At 38.4% G+C, this 7,458-nt stretch overlaps 1 non-coding gene across 1 annotated transcript; it reads right to left on the bottom strand.

Annotated features, from left to right (window-relative positions):
- Window positions 1-2,539: 2,539 nt before the first annotated feature.
- LOC111919156 (small nucleolar RNA R71) lies at window positions 2,540-2,646 on the bottom strand. Its single transcript, XR_002859413.1, has one exon. It is a non-coding gene; the product is annotated as a small nucleolar RNA R71 (small nucleolar RNA).
- Window positions 2,647-7,458: the final 4,812 nt, after the last annotated feature.

Raw genomic sequence — 7,458 nt, 5'->3', positions numbered from 1 at the left:
GTTTGGACTCTGGAAGTTATGTAGATAAGTAGTTGTAGATTTCATGCTAGTTGTGTTTGTGATGCTTGCATGGAAGACCAGGAGGTGGCTCCTGGCACGTGTCTATAAGACCCATGGTTTTGGTCCCCGGCCTGGCAAGGAAAACCATGATACGGCACGTGGCATGATATGTGCATATTTAGTCATATAATTTTCATAAAATGTTAATACTTTTGGCTAATTTATTACAATTATGGAACAAAAAATGCTTAATTATGTTTAAATTATATTTTTAGTCCAAAAGAAGTTCTCAGAAGCAAAAGGAAGCAGGAGCAGCTGTCGGGAGCTCGGGAATCAAGGAAAGAAGAAAAGAACCAATAATCACAAGGCACTCGGCGAGTCGGGCTGTGACTCAACGAGTTCCCACGAAGGTTCTCGAACAGAGGAATCTTTGACTTGCCAGACATGGGGATTTAATGAGGGACTCGGCGAGTCTGTACCTAGACTCGACGAGTCGCCTCTGATCTATAAAAGCAGACTTCCATATTGACACCCGATTTTTTTAAGAAGTCCTTGGAGAGAAAGCTGCGAATACGAGTTCTTCTGGAGCGTGAGAAGTCGGAGAATCAACCTGGATCCACTTTTGGAGGAAAATTAAGGCAAAATCAATTTATTCTTTACTAAATCTAGTTTCCAAAACATGTTTGAGTTATTAGATTGTTTTTTTGAGCTTTTTACTGTTTTAATCATGAACTAGAACATATATCTTCTATTTAGGGAAGACAAATTTGTGACTATGTGTTGATTTATGAGTAGGATTAGTTTTTGTTGGTAATAATGTTTTGTTAAGCTTGTTAAAGAACCTTATGTGTTAATTACAACTATTTTTTGTTAATTAACATGTGATTAAGTTGCATGACCATCTCTTAATTGCTAACCTCATATAATGCATGTGAAAACATTGTTATATGCTTAGGAATAGCAAACGCGAAACTAGGGTTAATAGAAAATAGAAAAATTAATGTGTGAGCTTGTATGACGAACCATCAGCAAGAGGTTAATTGAAGGACCAATTTAGTTTACCACTACAAGTCTTACTTAATCCGAATAAATAAACTAGGAAATTCTAATTTAGACAACTGGCCACTGCTTAGATTAATTTGTTTTCTATGGATCAGTAATAGCGAACGTGAACCTAATCATCTTAATCGGTAGCCAATATAAATTAATCCATTAAACTTTTCATAGAATCAACCATAGGATCAAATAAGTCAAACCCAAGCAAAAGTCTCTTCCACCAATGAATTTAGTTGATTTTTGCTCTCTAGCTGTTAATTGTTTTGTTTGAGTTTAGTCGGAAATTTAAGTTCTCTAGTCTTGCAAAACTAGAGAAAACCCCTCCTTTTATTATTTGTTTTTAGATAGTTTTAGTAATTAGTTTAATTATCGTTCCCTGAGTTCGATATCCTGCTTACTGAAAACTTTACTTACATTAGATAGGTACACTGCCTATTGTGTGTCAAATTTACATTAGAACAGTAGGAATAAAACTAGTTGGTTTTACACACATCAAGTTTTTGGCGCCGTTGTCGGGGAACGGTTCTAAATTTAAATTGATTGCTATTGTTATCGATCCTTTGTGTAAGATTTGACTTGCACAAACTTACTGTTTTAAGTAGATTAGGTATTAGCAATAATTTTTAGTTTTCACCTTTTAGGAAATTTGTTTCAAAAAAATTTTGTTTGGGCAGTGAACTCGCCGAGTACCTACGAATAGACTCGACGATTCCATAGCTGAATAGGAAATTACTTTTTTTTGTTTTATTTTTTGTTTTGTTCTTTTCACGCGTGTTTTTTGTTTTGATTTCAAGTTTACATGAACTGAGGATCCAACACACCTTTGGTCCCTCCATTTGAAGACCCGGAATCCGCACTTAAGAAAAACAAGGATAAAGTAATTGAAGACAATCACCCGCCAAAGAAATCGACGTTCAAAGACCTCAAATCAGTTTTTAGGAAGAAACAGGAAAATAAAGTAGGTGAGGCCAACAGTCAACAAAGCGAAGGAAGTAAATTAGAAAATTTTGAAGATAATACAAAAGAAGCCGAGATCGAGTACGATTACGACTCTACTTCCGAAGAAGAAAGCGACTTTGAAGGCGAACCAGCTAACCCCATGGCTAACATCGATGAAGTTCCTATGGGAGAATGGAAGAAGAGGATACGTGACGATACCGGCCCGAGACTTGTGCAACCCGTCATTCCCGCTACTGCCACTTTCGAACTAAACGGCCATATACTTGCTCAACTTAAGGAAATGCCCTTCAACGGGAAAGATCATGAAGACGCCTACAAGCATTTGGATGAGGTCAACGATGTAGCTAATTATTTTAATGTTACAAATGTGCATCGCGAAACTGTGCTGCTTCGTATGCTTCCAGTTACATTCAAGGGTGCTGCAAAGGATTGGCTCAAATCACTACCACCAGGATCCATCACTACATGGGCTAAAATGAAGGAAGAATTCATTGATCAACTTTTTCCTCCCTCAAAGATAGCCGAATTGAAAAAATCCATTGCCAACTTTGAGCAACAAGCTGGATAATCCTTATACGAGGCGTGGGAGAGATACAAAGGTTTACTAAGGAATTGCCCGCATCATGATCTTAATAGCCAACAAGAAGTCTCCATTTTCTATGATGGAGTAAATGTGACCACAAGGCAACTTCTTGACTTGCAAGGACCGCTCACGAAGAAAGCACCCCCACTGATAAAAGAGTTAATTGAATAATTCTCTAAACACTCTAGAGAATATCATAACCCAAGGAATGAATTAAGTTGGGGGTGGTGAAATCAGTTAATGATAGCATGGCGGAAATGATGGCTAAGTTAGATAGTTTGGATCAAAGAATGACAAGATGGACCAATCCATCCACACTATCCGGGTGGGATGTGAGAATTGCAAAGGGCCTCATCTAACTAAAGATTGTGATCTTGACGAAATCGGGAACCGGAAAGCACAAGTGTGTTATTCAAGTGGTGATAGGTACGATGACAACTGGCGAAAACCCAAGAAGGATTGGCTTCCGTATGATGAGTATAAAAAGGAAAAGGAGGAAAAGTACAAACAAAAAGATAGAGGCTTTTATCAAAAGGAGGAACCGGTACAAGAAAAGAAATCAGATTTTGAAGACATGCTCACGAGATTTGCAGCTGCATCCGAGAAGAGACACAATGATACCGATGTTGCAATGAAAGAACAACGAAATATGTTAAGGGAGCAACAAGGCATGATTAGAGAACATCAAACCATGATGATAGATCAACAAGCCATGCTTAGGAATCAGCAAGCATCTATTCTGAACGTTGAAAAACAACTAGGCTAACTTGCACTACAAATAAACGAAAGACAACTGGGTGGGCTTCCTAGTAATACCGAAAATAATCTGAGAGGTGGACACATAAATATCATGACGACTAGGAGTGGGAAGATTATTACTACTCTGATCCCCATTCAGAAAGAGGACCCCCAAACTGGTGAAAGAGGAGGCAGAAAAGCAGAAACCGCAAAAACCCAACACGACTCGCCGAGTCGAGGACATGGAATCGATGAGTCCCCCACTTGAATCGAAAAAATTGCCTTCTGTTAAACCTTATCAGCCTCCATTACCATTTCGAAGCCGAGCTAGACAAGATAAGCATGATATTGATTATCAAAAATTCCTGGAACACATCAAAGCTCTTCAAATTAACATGCCCTTCATCGAGGCGGTTGCACAAATGCCAAAGTATGCTAACTTCTTAAAGGAACTCCTCACAAGTAGAAAAAAGATGGAAGAAGTAAAAGACGTAGTTCTCAATGAAAATTGTTCAGCCGCCATGTTGAACAAAATGCCTAAAAAGAAAGGTGACCCACGTAGTTTGACATTACCTTGTCAATTCGAAATTTTGGAAACTATACACGTGTTAGCGGATTCAGGGGAAAATGTAAATCTCATGCCATATTCATTCTTTAAGAAATTAGACCTTCCGGAGCAAAGGCCAATTCGAATGGCAATACACTAAGCTAATAAAACGGTGACATTTCCAAGGGGAATATGCGAGGAACTATTGGTAAAAGTTGATAAGTTCGTGTTCCCCGCGGATTTCATATTTCTAGACATGGAAGCGGATCCTTAAGTCCTGATCATACTTGGAAGAACTTTCCTCAACACCGCGAGTGCTATAGTAGATATGCGAGATTCCAAACTCACTCTTCGGGTGGGAGACGAATCAGTGACATTTGGATTAGATCAAGAAATGAAGCATGCAAGTTTTAGTGATGATACAACATTCTCGGTAGATATGATGGACGAATTAATAGAAGATTGGAACGAGGACAAGTTGAGAAGTTCCACCATTTCTTTTGAAGAAGATTTTGATGCTGAAGGGGACCTGAAAAAGATACAGAGACTGCCAGAAGAAGTTGGCTACAATGATTTAATCATAAGTGCATGAAGCTCGACTCGCCGAGTCGATACAACAGACTCGACGAGTCCCTACGAGAATTCATGATCAGGCGACAATTTTAGTCTAGAATCAACGTGTCCAGTGTACAAAATAGGAAATCAGACCTTAAAACTCAACCGGATCATTTAGAGTATGCGTTTCTTGAATAAGGTGATCAAAAACCAGTTATTATAGCTTTTGGCCTCTCCAAATCTGAAAAATAAGAATTAGTCCATGTCCTAAAGAAGAGAAAGAGTGCCATTGCATGGAGTAACACCGATATCAAGGGAATAAGCCCTTCTTATTGCTCTCATAAGATCAACCTGGAAGAAGGGGCGAAGCCAGTAGTGCAACATCAAACGAGATTGAACCCGAACATGCAAGAAGTGGTCAAGAAGGAAGTGGTCAAACTTTTAGATGCGGGGATTATTTATTCTATTTCCGATAGCCCATAGCTTAGTCCTATTCAAGTGGTGCCCAAGAAAGGCGGGATGACGGTAGTGACAAACGAAAAGAACGAGCTTATTCCGACCCGAACGGTAACTAGTTGGCGAGTGTGCATCGATTATCGAAACCTAAACGATGCCACTCATAAAGACCATTTTCCTTTACCTTTTATTGATCAAATGCTTGAAAGATTGTCCAGCCATAGCTATTATTGTTTCTTAGACGGATTTTCGGGTTACTTCCAAATACCCATAAACCTAATCGACCAAGAAAAGACTACTTTCACTTGCCCAAGTGGGACTTTTGCCTATCGACGCATGCATTTTGGGTTGTGAAATGCAGCTGCGACCTTTCAAAGATGCATGATGGCAATTTTCCATGACATGGTGGAAAAGTTTATGGAAGTATTTATGGACTATTTTTCTATTTTTGGATCTTGTTTTCATGATTGTCTTGCTAACCTTGACTTGATGCTTGCTAGGTGCGGAAAAACCGATTTAGTTCTCAATTGGGAAAATGTCACATTATGGTTAAAGAGGGTATAGTCTTGGGGCACAAGGTATCCAAAGCGTGAATTGAGGTTGATCGAGCAAAAATTGATACAATTGCTAAATTACATTCACGAACTAATGTGAAGGGCATTAGGAGTTTTTTAGGCCACGCGAGTTTTTACCGCCATTTTATAAAGGATTTTTCTAAAATAACTTGACCTCTAACTCAATTACTTTTAAAAGATGCACCATTTCATTTTAATAAAGTGTGTCTAGAGGCTTTTCAAATTTTGAAAGAAAAATTAACTAATGCTCCGATCATTATTGCCCCGAATTGGAACTTGCCCTATGAAATAATGTGTGATGCAAGTGACTTTGCATTAGGAGCCGTACTTGGCCAAAGGGTTGATAAGCACTTTCGACGCATTTATTATGCAAGCAAGACTTTGAATCCGGCCCAAGAAAATTACACCACAACCGAAAAAGAATTACTAGCCGTGATGTATGCTTTTGACAAATTCCGCCCTTATCTTATTTTATCAAATGCCACTGTTTTTACTGACCACTCTGCTATTAAGTACTTGTTTTCCAAGCAGGATGCAAAGCCAAGATTGATCTGATGGGTGCTTTTACTTCAAGAATTTGACATCGAAATCAAGGATAAAAAGGGGATGGAGAATGTAACTGCTGACCACCTATCTAGACTAGAGAATCCGGAAAGGGAAGATAAAGACAACATGGGTATTGGAGATAGCTTGCCGGAAGAATATTTGATGATGTTTGTGGATGAAGATCCGTGGTATGCAGACATTGCAAATTATTTGGCTGGCAATTACCTAAAAAAAGACCTTACCCATCAATAAAAGAAGAAATTCTTTTCCGAAATTACATATTATTTTTGGGATGAGCCTTATCTTTTTAGAAGTTGTGTAGATGGAATAATAAGAAGATGTGTGTTTGGCAAAGAAAGTAGAGACATATTAGAGCATTGCCACAATGTACCTGCTGGAGGACATCATGGGGTACAATACACTGCTAAAAAAGTGTTTGATGTTGGTTTTTATTGGCCTACTATTTTCAGAGATGCTGCTACCTACGTGAAAGAATGTGATGTTTGCCAATGAACGGGGAATATATCGGTAAGGAATGAAATGCCCCAATTAAATATTCAAGTATGTGAGTTTTTTGATGTTTGGGGTATAGATTTCATGGGACCCTTTCCTTCATCCAAAGGCAACAAATATATACTAGTGGTGGTGGATTACATGTCAAAGTGGGCGGAAGCACAAGCATTATCAACTAATGATGCAAGAGTGGTGGTGAAATTTTTAAAGAAATTATTTTCAAGATTTGGAGTGCCTAAAGCAGTAATTAGTGATCTGGGAACCCACTTTGCTAATGACCAACTAGCAAAAGTGTTGCAAAAATATGGGGTGCGTCATAGATTTTCAACACCTTATCATCCACAATCAAATTGGAAAACTAAAATTACAAATAGGGCGCTAAAAAGAATTTTGGAAAAATCGGTGGGGCACAATAGAAAAGATTGGGTGGATAAATTGGATGATGCACTTTGGGCATTTAGGACCGCATTTAAAACACCCATTGGAACCACACCATATAGATTAGTGTATGGAAAATTGTCATTTACCCGAGGAACTTGAGCATAAAGCTTATTGGCCTTTGAAAACATGCAATTTTGAGCCACATGAGTAGCATGAAATCGACTCTTGCAAATGAATGCTTTAGAAGAATTGAGGAATGAGTCTTATACTAACTCATTGATTTATAAGGACAAGACCAAAAGATGGCATGATGCAAGGTTGAAAGGAAATAAAGAGTTTGAGGAAGGACAAAAAGTGCTATTATACAATTCAAGACTTAAACTTTTTCCGGTAAAATTATGCACTCGTTAGACCGGGCCTTTTTCAGTAAAACATGTTTATCCATATGGAGTGGTTGAGTTATGGAGCAAAGACGGGTCAAGTTTTAAAGTTAATGGGCATCGAGTTAAGAGATACGAAGAAGGAATGTCGCAAGATGAAAGAATTGA

The sequence above is a fragment of the Lactuca sativa genome, chromosome 3, assembly GCF_002870075.4.
Source record: "Lactuca sativa cultivar Salinas chromosome 3, Lsat_Salinas_v11, whole genome shotgun sequence".
Lineage (NCBI taxonomy): Eukaryota > Viridiplantae > Streptophyta > Magnoliopsida > Asterales > Asteraceae > Lactuca > Lactuca sativa.
This window is presented reverse-complemented; position numbering and strand designations above follow the sequence as displayed.